A 14,952-nucleotide genomic window follows, 5' to 3' on the forward strand; every position below is an offset into this window, starting at 1 on the left:
GAGGTGGGGATCAGCGGGGTCACCTGACATCTGTTCTGGTGTTCCCCAGAAGAGCGCCCCACACATAAAAATATTAACAACAGTAAAAATGATAGCTCACATTTCGTGAGCACTAACTACGTGCTAGGCCCTCAGTGTTCTCAGCACGTATATGCATTAGCCCATTTAACCCACAACAACCCTATGAGACAGGTATGCTGCCACGGACTGATGGGGAAAACAAGGCAAAAGAAAAAAATTTCCTTACAACTTACAGCCCATGGGGAAGTACTTGACACAGGCAGAGTGAACTTCCTCAAGAAGTTCAGCTACCTCTGGGGCACCTGGGTGGCTCAGTTGGTTAAATGTCTGACTCTTGATTTCGGCTTGGGTCATGATCTTGTGGTTTGTGAGTTACATACCTTTGTCGGGCTCCCCGCTGGCAGTGCAGAGACTGCTTGGGATTCTCTCCCTCCCTCTCTCTCTCTCTCTCTGCCCCACCCCCTCTTTGATAGCTTTTTGCTCTCTGGTGTAACAAGATATTCTTGGCTCCAGGCATTTCTGGATCAAAGATTATGCACCTTTTACACTTAAATTTTGATGAAATCCAATTTATCATATTTTTTCTTTTATAGATCACACTTTTGGAGTCATATCTAAGAAAATTGTCCCAACCTGAAACTAATGTCACATAGTATGTCAATTATACTTCAGTAATAATTTACGAAAAGATAATCGTCCCTGAGATCAAAATTATTTACTGTTTTCTTTTTAGAAATTTCATAGTTTAAGCACTTATACTTAAGTTAGCTTTTCTATACTCCACAGTTTTGATTACACATGTCTGCAGTCTAGATTAGTTTTTTTTTAATTTTTTAAATGTTTATTTATTTTTGAGAGAGAGAGAGCGCGTGAGCAGGGGAGAGGCAGAGAGAGAGGGAGACACAGAATCCAAAGCAGGCTCCAGGCTTTGAGCTGTCAGCACAGACCCTGATGTGGGGCTCAAAGTCATGAAATGTGAGATCATGACCTGAGGTAAAGTCAGACACTTAACAGACTGAGCCACCCAGGTGCCCCTATTTAAACACAGGAGAATGAAGTGTACTACAGAGAGTAGAAACTGAAAGTCACTCTTGTATACATTGTTATTTACTCATCAAGAAATCTAGATTAAGGGTACCTGAGTGGCTCAGTTGGTTAGGGCTCCCGTCAAGATTTCAGGATTCGTGGGTTCGAGCCCTGCATGGGGCTCCGTACTTGGAACCTGCTTGGGATTCTCTCTCTGCCCCTCCCCCAATCATTCTCATGCTCTCTCTCTCTCTCTCTCTCAAAATAAATAAACTTAAAAAAATTTTTTAAAAGCTCAGCTGCCTCAATGTTAACATGTTGCTGCAGGCAAAAAGCAACAGGCAACCTTAGCTTGACATTAGCCCAACCACCAGGATCCTGTAAAAAATTCCTTGGGAAATTTCCTTTATCTCTCTCTCCCCATATATGTCAGCGATCATCCTCCAAGCATATGGTGCACTGACACACATCTGAAGGGTCTCGTGACTAGAGTTTTACTAGGCAGTAATAAATGACCTTTTCCCAACAACAGCTAGCCCTAACCCCCTCCCAACTTGAAGGTATAAAATCATCCACTCTCACCACCCCACTGCACCTCTTTCTGCTCACAGGTCCTGTCCCCATAGTTTAATAAAAACACCCTTTTGCACCGAAGACGTCTCAAGAATTCCTTCTTGACCGGTCACTCCTGAACCCCCACATTTCACATCAGGAGGAAACTCAGGCAACAAGAGAATCCGTAACTTGCCCAAGTTGCAGAAATGGTAAATGGAAGCAGGGTTGGAAACCAGTCCTAATACCAGTAAGGATTCTGCTTCTCACACCGGCCTCTGCAGACCCCTCAGGGCTATTGAAAGCATAAAGGGAGCATTTTTCCTCCAAGCAGGTGAAATGGACTAAGAAATGGACTAAGGGATCTGTCACTGGGAGGTACAGGGTGTGGGGGAGGTGGGGGAAAGGCATTGACAATGCAAGGTCCCAGGTTCTGTTTCAGGAGGTCTAGGTAAGGAATTTGGAACACGTGGTCAATCTTCGGAGCACTCATGTTTGAAAAAGTATGCTTTTGTACACCAGTTTCTTTTATTTTTTTAAGACTTTATTTTTAATTTTTTTTTAGTATTTATTTTTGAAAGACAGAGAGAGACAGAGCATGAGTGGGGGAGGGGCAGAGAGCGAGGGAGAGAGAGAATCTGAAGCGGGCTCTAGGCTCTGAGCTGTCAGCACAGAGCCCGATGCGGGGCTGGAACTCCCAAACCGCAAGATCACGACCTAAACTGAAGTTGGACGCTTAACTGACCGAGCCGCCCTGGTGCCCCTAGAACATAAATTTAAAATGAACTTCGTCCTTTGGGGCGCCTGGGTGGCTCAGTCGGTTAAGCGTCCGACTTCGGCCTAGGTCGTGATATTGGGGTCCTCCAGCGGTCGGTGAGTTTGAGCCCCCTGTCGGGCTCTGTGCTGACAGCAGGCCTGGAGCCTGCTTCGGATTGTCTCCCTCTCTCCCTCCCCCACCCACACTCTGTCTCTCAAAAATGAATAAACGTTAAAACAACTTTTTTTAAGTTTATGTTCTATTAGGCACATCCGCCAATTATTTGAGATGATGTGCCGAACTTGCAGCGCCTCTTTTAAGACCTGAATTTTCAATGAAATGGCAGCTGCTTACATCTCACCCCTAAGTCCGAGACCAAGGGGTTTATTTCACCCTCTTCTGCCACTGGAGTTTGAGAAGGTCCGCACCATGTATTCCGAGGCAAATGCTGCCCAGAAATGAGAGCATCTAGGAGATGACCCAATACACAGGTCACGACCAGATGGAACTGACCTTCCTAAGACAAGGGAGCAAACAGCAGGGTTTCCTTCCAGCAATGTTTTAGGAGAACGACAATGAACAACTATACGGTCTGAACTCATTCCAGACCCCTCCGACCCACCTCCTGACTTTTGAGAATGGTGGACAACTTACAGAAACGTTACCCAGTAAGTGAGATACTTGGGTTTCTTCAGCCTCGGTTCCCCGTGATAACAGAAATCTTCTGGGACTGGGAGGTGGAAGACAGTGGGGAGGGATTAGAAAAGATGGCAAAACTCACAGGCTTTAGAGTCAAATTGACTCACCTGGGTTCTCATTCTGGTTCTGCCACTTCCTTCGGATTGGCTCTGTGTCTATGAGCAAGTTACTTCACCTGCCCGAGACTTTTTTGTAGAAGTAGGAAGATAGAAATGTACCTCATTTATCACATCAGTTCTAACCTTCTAGCGAAAAACAAAACAAAAAAAGAAAAACAAACTGAAACCAAACGACTTGCAGAGAATGCTGAAGGGAGGGATAAAGAAGTGAGAGTGTGGGAGCCCAGGTCTTTGGGAGGGCCCCGAAAGAGGAGAAGACCATCAAAGCAAAGTTTAGGCATCGGGGCTTTAACAGATCAGAGGTCTCAAAGGCAGATCTGCTGTCCCTGGAAATTTGGATTTGGGAATCTGTAGGGGCACTTTTGGTTTTCACTTTGATGGGACTCTTCTGGTCCTTAGCAGACGGGGACCAGAGATTCCTAACATCCTTCAGTGTTTGGGACAGACCCACATTACCGAGAATTCTTCCATGTCCTGCACAAGTTTCTAATGTCCCACTGGTCATTTCTATGTAAGTGGAAAAAAAAAAAAAACGTGTTGAGGGGCGCCTGGGTGGTTCAGTCGGTTAAGTGTCCGACTTCAGCTCAGGTCATGATCTCACGGTTCGTGAGTTTGAACCTTGCATTGGGCTCTGTGCTGACAGCTCAGAGCCTGGAGCCTGCTTCAGATGCTGTGTCTCCCTCGCTCTCTGCCCTTCTCTGCTCGCACGTTCTCTCTCTCTCTCTCTCTCTCTCTCTCTCAAAAAAAGACATAAAAAGAAAAAGAAAAAGAAAAAAACCTGTTGATAATCCTCTGCACCGAGACCCTTAACTGTTTATATGTACACACATAATATTACATGCATAGTTTTAGTACACACTGAATTATTCAAGAATTCTACTGAAGCATTTATTAAGAGAATTTCCCTTGTATGAATCCAGATCTTTACAAAAGACATTCACCGTTTCAGAAGATTGTCTCTGTAGGCAACACGAGTCTGTGTTTGGAGCCGTCCCAGTTCACAATGATGGCTTCAGTTATGTCTTCTCATGTGATCCTGACTGAGCACGTGCATGTGGAAATGCAGGTTTCTGTAGCACAAATTACTTTCACTTCATTTTTCCTTGATTTTTAAAAAAAATTTTTTTTCAACGTTTATTTATTTTTGGGACAGAGAGAGACAGAGCATGAACGGGGGAGGGGCAGAGAGAGAGGGAGACAACAGAATCGGAAACAGGCTCCAGGCTCGGAGCCATCAGCCCAGAGCCTGACGCGGGGCTCGAACTCCCGGACCGCGAGATCGTGACCTGGCTGAAGTCGGACGCTTAACCGACTGCGCCACCCAGGCGCCCCTTTCCTTGATTTTTAAAATGATGTGGGTAGATAGGATATTATCTATAAATTTCACTTCATTCATTAAAAAATATAGACCAAGTGCATGTTATGTATTAGGCACTATCTAGATGCTGGGGATGTGACAGGGCATTGCAAAATATTTGTTGTTAAAAGGCCTGTTGGACACAGTCAAGATCCACTGGTAGGCTAAACTGGATTTTAATCCTAGCCCCACAACCATTGACTAGTATGTGACTTGAGACACATCTTTTCACCTCTCTGAGCCTCAGCGTCCTTGTAGACTGAATGAGATCAAGCCTCCCGGAATATGTGCTCATTGAATGGGAGCTGTCAGCATTATTACTATGCAAATCGATTTCTCTATGGCATCGGTATACTAAAACCATTTTCTCTTTCTCAGATAATTCCTCAAACTCCATTGCCTAGCTATCTCTGTATTTTGAGGCTCCTCCTCTCCCTCTGGGCTCTAAGTTGTCCAGTATCCCCAGGGATTTATTCAGTGCCAAACAGAGAGTGGTGGGGCCTGATTTTTGAGGGCCCTGGCTCTGGGCGACGTCTTCCGGTACCTCTCAGGGCCCCGGAGTGGGAGTCCACTGCTGTTGTGACGCATCATCGCCACGCGGTGGCGCTGTTGAGGTTTGGTCCTGGACCATGCGAGCGTCACCATCCCGGCAAGAACTTCAGGGACGCCTATTCCTGTGCCCGCCCACCTCTCACGCAACCACTGTCTTCCCAAGCATGATCGCTGGGCTAGGAAGGCAGGACCAGAGAAGAGTCTGGCCTCACCGGACGAAAATTAGCCCGAATTTACACTCCCTACACGCATCTAAAAATTAAAGCCAAGTTCTGGCCTCGGAGCCTCACACCACCTTCTTGACGTCAACTCTTGCATCTCAAACTTGGCCAAAACTGCATATCGTTTTAATCCCCACCACACTTCCGGAATCCTCTATCTTAGCGTATGGCATCGCTGTTTCCCCCAGTTGTTCGGTCCAGAGACCAGAAGTGTCCGTGATTCTTCCCTTTCCTTCATGTCGCACATCTAACCCATTTTCAAATGCTCTAGATTCCACCTCTCAATATCTCCCAATTCATCCACTTATCTCCGTTCCCATGGCCACCCTTCATGGCCAAGCCACCATCACTGCTTGCCTGACTGGATCCACTCTTGCCTCCAATAATTTACTCTCCCTGAAGCAACCAGAGGGACCTCCTTAAACATAAACGGGACCAAGTGTGGGCTGGGATGTGCAGACCAGAGCCCCTTTTGTGAATGGACTTGGTGTCCAGCTACTGGGAGTGCTGCCTTCCGCTGTCAACTCCTCAGGGATTGTCGTGCTCCCCTCCCCAAGCAGCTGCTACCTAATGACAAATCTGAAGGGTCACCTTAGCTTCAGAACCCCCTGAGGGGTGAGGAATAATATCCACTGAAATTGCATAGCCGTTCAATATCTCCGCCCGGTCTTGACTTTCCCTCTCTTGGTGTTGATCCTGAGAGCACCCCTCACAGACATCCTGCCTGACAAACTCTGTCTTAGAATCTGCTCCCTGGAGATCCCAACCTAAGTGACGCCACGCACTTGGAATGAAATCCAAGCTCCGTACCATGACCTGTTAGGTTGGGCACAATCTGGTCCCTCCCTCCTGTCCGAACTCATCTCATGTCTCCTGTGCTACCCTTCACTATGCCCCTGCCACCGTGACCCCTTCCCTGTCTACAAGCTGACTGCTCTCCTGTCTCAGGGCCTTTGTACTGTCCGTCCCTTCTGCCTGGAGAGACTTCTGCTCTGCAGAGGTCACATTTCTTCCCAACTGTCCAGTCTCTGCCTAAATGCTGTTTCTTCAGAGTAGGACCACCGATATCTAAAGAACCTGCCCTTTTCTCAAAACACTATATATTTCAGCATTTATCATAACATGCCCTTATTTGCTTATTCCCACTGGACTGGAAACTTCTGAGAGCAAGGACCTTGATTGTCTGATTTCCTTCTCCCTTCTGTCTTTATCCTCAAATGCCTGACCCTTGGGGCCATTTTCCCCATCAGACACCCTAGGCCTCTTAGCTTTCCAGGGCCTATGAAGATGTTAGAGTCTGGAAAAAAATTTTACAGAGTCCACAGCTTTCTTAAAAATAAAAATTGCTATATATTTCATTAAATGCCTCATTGACTTTATTGTTAAACTTGATATTCATAAATGTTTTGGTATAACTGAGAAGGATTTTTGAGTTATAATTTCCCAACCCAAGACCATCTGGAGTCCATAGGATGATTGCTTACAAATATCACAGCAGGGGCACCTGGGTGACTCAATTGGTTAAGCATCCCACTTTGGCTCAGGCCACACAGAGCCTGTTTTGGAACCTCTGTCCCCCTCTCTCCCTGCCCCTCCCCTGCTTGTGCTCCCCACTTGCACTCTCTCTTTTTCTCAAATATAAATAAACATTTTAAAAACTCACAGCAAATCACAATTTAAACAAGTTACACGAAGTCAGATCATTTCAAAAACAAAATTATAACACTCCTTTCAAAAAATTTTATAGCAAAATATTATTTAATATGGGACATAGGTGCATTTTATAAGATGTGGTAAGATATGGGGTGAGGAACCAAAAAGGGCCAAAAAATGATGTTGCCTTGGCCATTAGTGGGTTTCCCCTAGTATTTGTTGAGTGACTGGATGGATGGATGGATGGACGGACAGGTGGCTGGATGGGTGGAGATTCTGGGCCCCAGGACTTCAGCCCAAACTCTTTTCCTGGAGGTGGGTTTATCTCTCAGCCTTGACTGAGCAGCTATGGTCCACCTACAGGTCTCCCTGGCTGAATCATCAGGCCAAGAGTTAGCATAATGACCTTCCTTGCCTCCAATCGCAAGTGCTCTATATCTTCGTGTGTAAATTGATTCATTTCTTCCCTGCTTTGTGGCCAAAATCTCAGGCTACCACAGCTTTGGAGGCCCCCCCCAAAATTCCTGTTACACCCTAGTCCCAGAATGACCTTAACTCCTGCTTGCATAACTAGGAAGAGTCATCCAATAACAGCAATGATAATGCATACCTAGTGTTTACTCAGTGCCCCTGTGCTACACCCTCCACGGGAATCATCTTTTGATCTAAAAAAGTCATCTCCAGGCATTGTGAGGCCTTCAGGCTTAGAAGGAAAGGCTGACATCTTAAGAACTTTCACAACGGAAGCCACTTAAGTCTCTGTTTTAACTAGCCAGCAAGTTGTTATTTTGGAGAATTTGGTCAAATGAGGTACAGCAATTTAAAACCTGAAACTCGACCCAAGTCTAGGCTAATACCACCGTTCGTGGGGTGGGAGTGTGGCGAGCAAGTGTGGGAGTCTGCGCGCAAGGGCCACAAGAAACCAATTTGTCCGGTTTGTCTGACAGCATGGTGGGACCGGTCACGGGCCAAGCTGTTGGCAGGTGGCGTGGGGTAGGCTGGCATAGAGACTCTCCTGGGGTGGGGGAATACAGACTCGTGGGAAATGACCGTCACTTGACTTTCATCTGCTGGAGGTAAGCACAGAGCACACCCATCCCCAAGTCCCGGTCCAGAGCCCTGGGGGCCGGGCTCCCTTGTATGCCCACGGTGTGCTTCAGTGCCAGCCTCCTCGCCCCTCCCTGGGAAGCCCTCCTACCATGCTCCCTCCTGCCCCAATCCTCAGGCTGGCTCCAGACTCCAGGCAGCAGTCTCCTTCCCCAGGGGCCAAATCTTGGTCTTCTGTGGGTATCTTTCTATAAACAGATTCTCCAAATAACACCTGAGCCAGTCCTGTGTTTCAGAGGGGAGCTCCTTTGTCACCAGAGACTAGTTCCTCTGAGCTCGTGGCCTCTGAGACTCTGAGATTAAGTTGTCTAAAGTCTACAGCAAAGCTCCCCTAGAGCCTGCGTTCTTGCCCTGGATCAGGCTATCTACAGTGGGACTTGACCATGCGCGCCTCTTCTCCTCATCTCCAAAACAGGGGCTGGTGTCCATGCTACGCAGGTGATTGTGAAGAATGAAGGAGTTCACGCCTGAAACACCCTCAGAACATGACCTGGCACAGGGCAAATCCTTCAAATTATTAGTTGTCATTGCATCATAAATCCTTCCCACTTTTGTGAGTAGCTTTCATTGACTTGTTTACAGAGCAGGTCAGAACTGGAGTGGACCTTTGAGACGGTCCACAGCCGCCCCTTCAGTTGGTGAATGTAAACCAAGAAGAAAGGATCTGCTATCAGCTCACTGCCTTCAAGGCAGCTTGGCGCTGAGAACAGAATATGAGCCCTGAGATTTAGGAGGTCTTTGCGAGCATTAAGTGAGAGGATTGTGGGAAACTCCCTACCGGGCACAGTGACTTGTCCAGCATACAGTAGATACTCATTAAGGTTGGTTTTTCTTCTTGCCTCCCAGACCACTACTCTAGTCTCTTCACTGAGTTCGGAGGTAAAGGCTGACACAAATCAGGAGACTGGAGGACAGTTTGGTGTGCGGAGGGGGGGAGTGGGAAGGGTAATGGGGACCACTGGACAGCCAATGGGTACAGGGCCCTGGCAGAGGTAAGGGGGTACCCATGTCAAAAAGGACCTTCCAGTGTCTCATTCTCCCCTCCCCACATGGTAACAGAAAGACACAGGCTCTGGAGTTGCCCAGTCTCTACCATGATTTATTATTATTTTTTTAATATTTATTTATTTTTGAGACACAGAAAGAGAATGAGAGAGCACGAGCAGGGGAGGGTCAGAGAGAGGGGGAAACAGAGGATCTGAAGCGGCTCTGTGCTGACAGCAGAGAGCACAACACAGGGCTTGAACCCACGAACTTCGAGATCATGACCTGAGCTGAATTCAGATGCTTAACCCACTGAGCCACCCAGATGCCTTCTACCACTTATCTTTTTAATGTTGACAGTTTCCCACCCATTTTCCCCGTCTTCCCTCAGACCTCGGCAACTGCTACTCTACTTTTTCTATGAATTTGCTTATTCTGGGATTTTTTTTTAAGTTTATTTATTTATTTTGAGAGAGAGAGAGAAAGAGGGAGAGGAAGAATCCCAAGCAGGCTCCGCGCTGTCAGCACAGAGTCTGACAGGGGGCTCGATCTCACGAACCTCAAGGTCATGACCTGAGCCAGAATCAAGAGTGGGACGTTAACCAACTGAGCCACCCAGGCGCCCCTGGGTATTTCGTACAAAGGGAATTATACGATATGTGTTCTCTTGTGCCTGGCTCCTTTCACCGAGCATCGTGTCTTCAAGGTTCACCTGTGACGTCATGTGTGTCCTCACTTCGTGCCTTTTTGCTGCTGAGTAGCTTTTGCCTGGGTGGAGCCACCACATTAGGTGTACCGCGGCTGTGAACATTCGTGTGCAAATTTTTGTGCAGACATATGTTTTCATTTCCCTTGGGTGTATCCCTACAAGTTGGAATTGCTAGGACATGTGGTGACCCCGCGTTTAACACTTTGGGGAACGGCCAGGCCATTAACCACAGCGGCCACCCTGCTTTACTGAGGGTTCCAGTTTCTCCACATCTTTGTCAACACTTGTTGTCTCTTTATTATCATAGCCATCCACATGTTTGTGAAATGGTTTCTCATGATACATTCTTTTCAATGTTTATTTATCTATTTTTGAGAGACACACACACAGTACAAGCAGGGGAGGGACAGAGAGAGAGAGGGAGACACAGAATCCAAGGCAGGCTCTAGGCTCTGAGCTGTCAGCACAGAGCCTGACACAGGGCTCGAACTCACGAACCGTGAGATCATGATCTGAGCTGAAGTCGGATGCTTAACCGACTGAGCCACCCAGGTGCCCCTGTCATGATAATTTTGATTTGCATTTCTCTAATGAATAATGATATTGAGCATCGTATTATGTACTTACTGGCCACTTGTATCTCTTCTTTGGAGAAATGTTTTCTCAAATGCTTTGCCTATTAAAAAAAAATGGATTGTCTTTTTATTGTTGAGTTGTAAGGTTTTTTGTTTTTTGTTTTTTTTTATAAATTTTTTTTTTCAACATTTATTTATTTTTGGGACAGAGAGAGACAGAGTGTGAACAGGGGAGGGGCAGAGAGAGAGGGAGACATAGAATCGGAAACAGGCTCCAGGCTCTGAGCCATCAGCCCAGAGCCCGATGCGGGGCTCGAACTCACGGACCGCGAGATCGTGACCTGGCTGAAGTCGGACGCTTAACCGACTGCGCCACCCAGGCGCCCCGTAAGGTTTTTTTTAAATATATTCTAGTTACAATTCCCTTATCAGATATATAATTTGCAAATATTTCCTTCTACTCTGTGAGTTGTCTTTCATATTCTTGATGGTGTCCATGGGCGCACGTTTTAAATTGTTACGTATCACTTATTAACTATAGGACCTTCAGCAGATTGCTCTGCGTCTTTGAGCATTTCTTCATCTGCCGAGTGAGCCTAATGACGTCTTAAGGGAATGTGATGACAGTACAATGAGAGGAGAGTCACAGAAAGCCCAGATCACAGGGGTTGGTTGGGCCGGGACAAAACCTACACTCTGCTGAGCCCTTCAGGGCAGGAGGGGAGTGTCTCTGAGGCTCCAGGTCAGGGTGAGCCACAGGCCTCCCCAGGCCACTCTCCCCATAACTTCTACTCTCTGTTTGTGGTCTTCATCCACCAGAGCAGGAGCTCCCTGAAGTCAGGAACCTTGTTGGCTTTGCTCATTGTTGTGCCCTCAGGGCCTAGCACAGCACCAGACCCGGAGAGTGCTTAGCAAATATGTAACAAATGAATGAATGAAAAGGAGAAGAAATCCCTTGCCCAAGGTCACACGAGGAACGGACCGTGGACCGCGGGACTTCTAGCTTCCTGGCCAGGGTGTACCTTGCTGATGCCTATTTCGGTCAGCTTGGGCTGCAGTAACAAGCTACCAAAGACTGGGTGGCTTAAACAACACACATTTGTTTCTCATGGTTCTGGAGGCTGGAAAGTCCAAGATCCCCAGATGCCAGAAGACTTGGTGTCCAGTGAAGGCTAACTTCCTGTTTTGCCATTGGCTGCCTTCTTGCTCTGTCCTCACATAGAAGGGGCGGGGCGGGGCTCTGGTTTCCTCTGCTTTTTAGGTGGGGGGGCTCATTCATCATCTCATCTAACACTAAGTACCTCCCAAAGGCCCCACCTCCAAAATACTGTCACATTGGGGGTTAGAGGTTCAATACATGAGCTTTAGGGGGACACGGACATTTAGTCCACAGCAATGCCTAACTCCGTGGTATTAGGTGAACTTTGTGTTTATAATTAATAACCTTTTAAAAAAATATTTATGTATTTTTGAGAGAGAGAGAGAGAGAGCATGAGCGGGGGAGGGCAGAGAGGGAGGCACAGAATCCAAGGCAGTCTCCAGGCTCTGAGCTGTCAGCACAGAGCCCGATGCAGGGCTCGAGCTCATGAACCACGAGATCATGACCTGAGCTGAAGTCTGACACTTAACTGACTGAGCCACCCAGGCACCCCAGTAATTAACAGCTTTTTAAAAAAGTGTAGCCTTGGTAAAATTTCAAACCAATCATTTCTACACATATTTTAGGCCCCAGATAGATACTTTCAGTCTAAAAATAGCTGGGAAAATTACAGACTTAAGATATGAGAGGAGGGGCACCTGGGTGGCGCAGTCGGTTAAGCGTCCGACTTCAGCCAGGTCACGATCTCGCGGTCCGTGAGTTCGAGCCCCGCGTCGGGCTCTGGGCTGATGGCTCAGAGCCTAGAGCCTGTTTCCGATTCTGTGTCTCCCTCTCTCTCTGCCCGTCCCCCGTTCATGCTCTGTCTCTCTCTGTCCCAAAAATAAATAAACGTTGAAAAAAAAATTAAAAAAAAAAAAAGATATGAGAGGAGCTACACAAGACATACGTGTATAAGCGTGCTGCTCAGAGAGAGCTCCTATCTTTAGCAGAGTCTAAGGAGGAACATTTGCCCTTGGATCTCCACTCGGATGTTCTGCAGGCAACTTAACCTTTTCAGGGCTGAACTCATCACCTTCCCTCACCCCATCCCACCCCACTCCTACCACACCCTCCAGACTCCCATTTCAAGAAGGGCTCCACCAGCAGCCCAAGCCAGGCACACCCAGGAGGTACCCTTGACTCTCTGCTCTCATTCCCCATACCCACTCATCACCGAATGCTGGCAAATTTGCCTCCAAAACACTCTATTCCTGTTCATCGGCCCAACACAGTGGTTCTGCTCCCCCCAGGGCAGCCTCTGCCCTGGTCTGCTTTACCTCCAGCCTGGCAGCCTGCTAAGCGTCACCCACGGCCCAGCCAAATGTCACCTCTCCGACTAAAGCCTGTTAAAACCCCATTATTTCTCTGACCTAATTCCCAAGCCTTCTCCACCTGGTTCACTCCATTCCAGCAACTCGGGCATCTGTAGACCCACCAGGCAGACACCTACTTCCGGGCTTTTGCACTTACATGAGTTCCCCGCCTAGAATGTTTTTTCCCCAGATATCACATGACTCCTCCCACTCCTCCCAGTCTTTGCTCAAATACTCCTTCCTCTGATCCCTATTTTATTCATTTATTTTTAAAAATTGTTTATTTAAATTCAAGTTAGTTAACACACAGTGTAGTATTGGTTTTAGGAGTAGAACCCAGTGATTCATCACTGACATACAACACCCAGGGCTCATCCCAACAAGTGCCCCCCTCAATGCCTATCACCTGTTTAGCTCATCTCCCCACCCACCTCCCTCAGTTTGTTCTCCATATTTAAGAGTCTCTTATGGTTTGCCTCCCTCTCTGTTTTTATCTTATTTTTCCTTCCCTTCCCCTATGTTCGTCTATTGTGTTTCTTCTGATCCCCTATTTTAAATTGCTAGTCTCTGAACTTTCTATTGCCCTTTTTGCTTTTTTTTTTCTTACCCCTCATAACATTTGTCACCATCTCACAGATGATTTGTTTTACCTGCATGACCACTGTGTGTCGCCCACCAGAATGTGAGGGATCCTTGTCTGTGTTGTTTAGTGTGGTTTCACAGAGCAGGTGTTCAGTAGGCATTTGCTGAGGAATACATGGCTTGCCACCACCCACACAACAAAGCCCTGCCTCCCCCTCCAGCCTCATTTCCTTCCAGGAACTTCCAAGGTTGTTAATGTGTATTTCCTCCACATACACCATGCTCGTGATCCATACCTTTGCCCATTCTGGGCTTAGAAAGCTTTCCTCCTTGGGGCTCCTGGCTAGCTCAGTCAGTAGAGCATGTGACTCTTGATGTGACGGTCATGAGTTCTGGTCCCACGTTGGTCACGGAGCCTACTGAAAGAGAGAGAGAGAGAGAGAGAGAGACCGAGAAAGAAAGAAAGAAAGAAAGAAAGAAAGAAAGAAAGAAAGAAAGAAAGAAAGAAAGAAAAGAATGTTCTTCCTTTCTCCTCTGCTACCATGTGCCTGATAACTCCTGCTGAATCTTCTAGAAACTAGATCTTGCTTGAATGTAGCCTCCTCCAGGAAAGCTCTCCCTCACTGCGAGAAGGAAGCCCACTGACCCAATCAAAGGAGGGATGCAGAGACTTGGAGCACAGTGAACCCGGGCTTTAATCAACATTCTTGCAAGAGCAGGTGTCTGATGGACAGACACACTCAGGGCAGCTACAGCAGACAATTTATTTCCTAGAATGCAAATCTCTCCCCTGGTTCCTCATTGGCTGAGTACAGCAGAGGTTACAGCCTTACCCGGAAGTCACCTGTGCCCATGTAAGGCAAAACATAGTCTGGTTGGAACAAATGTATATTCCCTGAGGTGATGCAGAGACTTTCAGTTCCCTCCTCCTTTTGTTCTTTGGCACGTGCTCTTTGCAAAGCCTGAGAAAAATAAGCCTGCAAAATAGAAAGGGGAAGAAGAGCCAGGAAGTGAAGGTCTAAGGCTTTGGGACTCCATTGTTGGGGAGGTTCGTACATATTTCCCATAGGTTGTAAACCTATTGTTAACTAGACAGCACAGCTTTTATTTGGTATTTCTGAAAATGAATCATCTCCCTCACTTCTCACTTACCACTGTTCCTACCTCTCCCCCCCCCAGCCCTGTTGAATGGCCTTTTTGTGGGGTCCCACCGTACCCTTCGCTTGCTACATTGTTGAAATTATATTCCTCACCAAACTTTAGATTCATCAGCAACAGGGACTGCGTCTCTCTGATTTCCTCCAGTTCCCTACCTCCCTCCTCCAGGCAGAGCCTCTGGCCCTTGGGAGAGGCTCAGGGAATGCACTCTAAATCTGAAAGAATAGCGATAAAGGCCTCAGAGTCATTTCTGGGAATCAGGTGAGCTGCGAGAAAGCCTGATTACCTCAGCGTTTAGGCAATCATGAAAGTAAAATTTGATCATATGAAGCTTCATCCCGTGGGCCTCAGCTGGGCAGACTTGTTTTCTATATTTTAAGATAAGAGACAGTGTAGTGGTTAGGAGCATGTACTTGGGAGTCGGAACCC

The sequence above is a fragment of the Felis catus genome, chromosome D1, assembly GCF_018350175.1.
Source record: "Felis catus isolate Fca126 chromosome D1, F.catus_Fca126_mat1.0, whole genome shotgun sequence".
NCBI lineage: Eukaryota > Metazoa > Chordata > Mammalia > Carnivora > Felidae > Felis > Felis catus.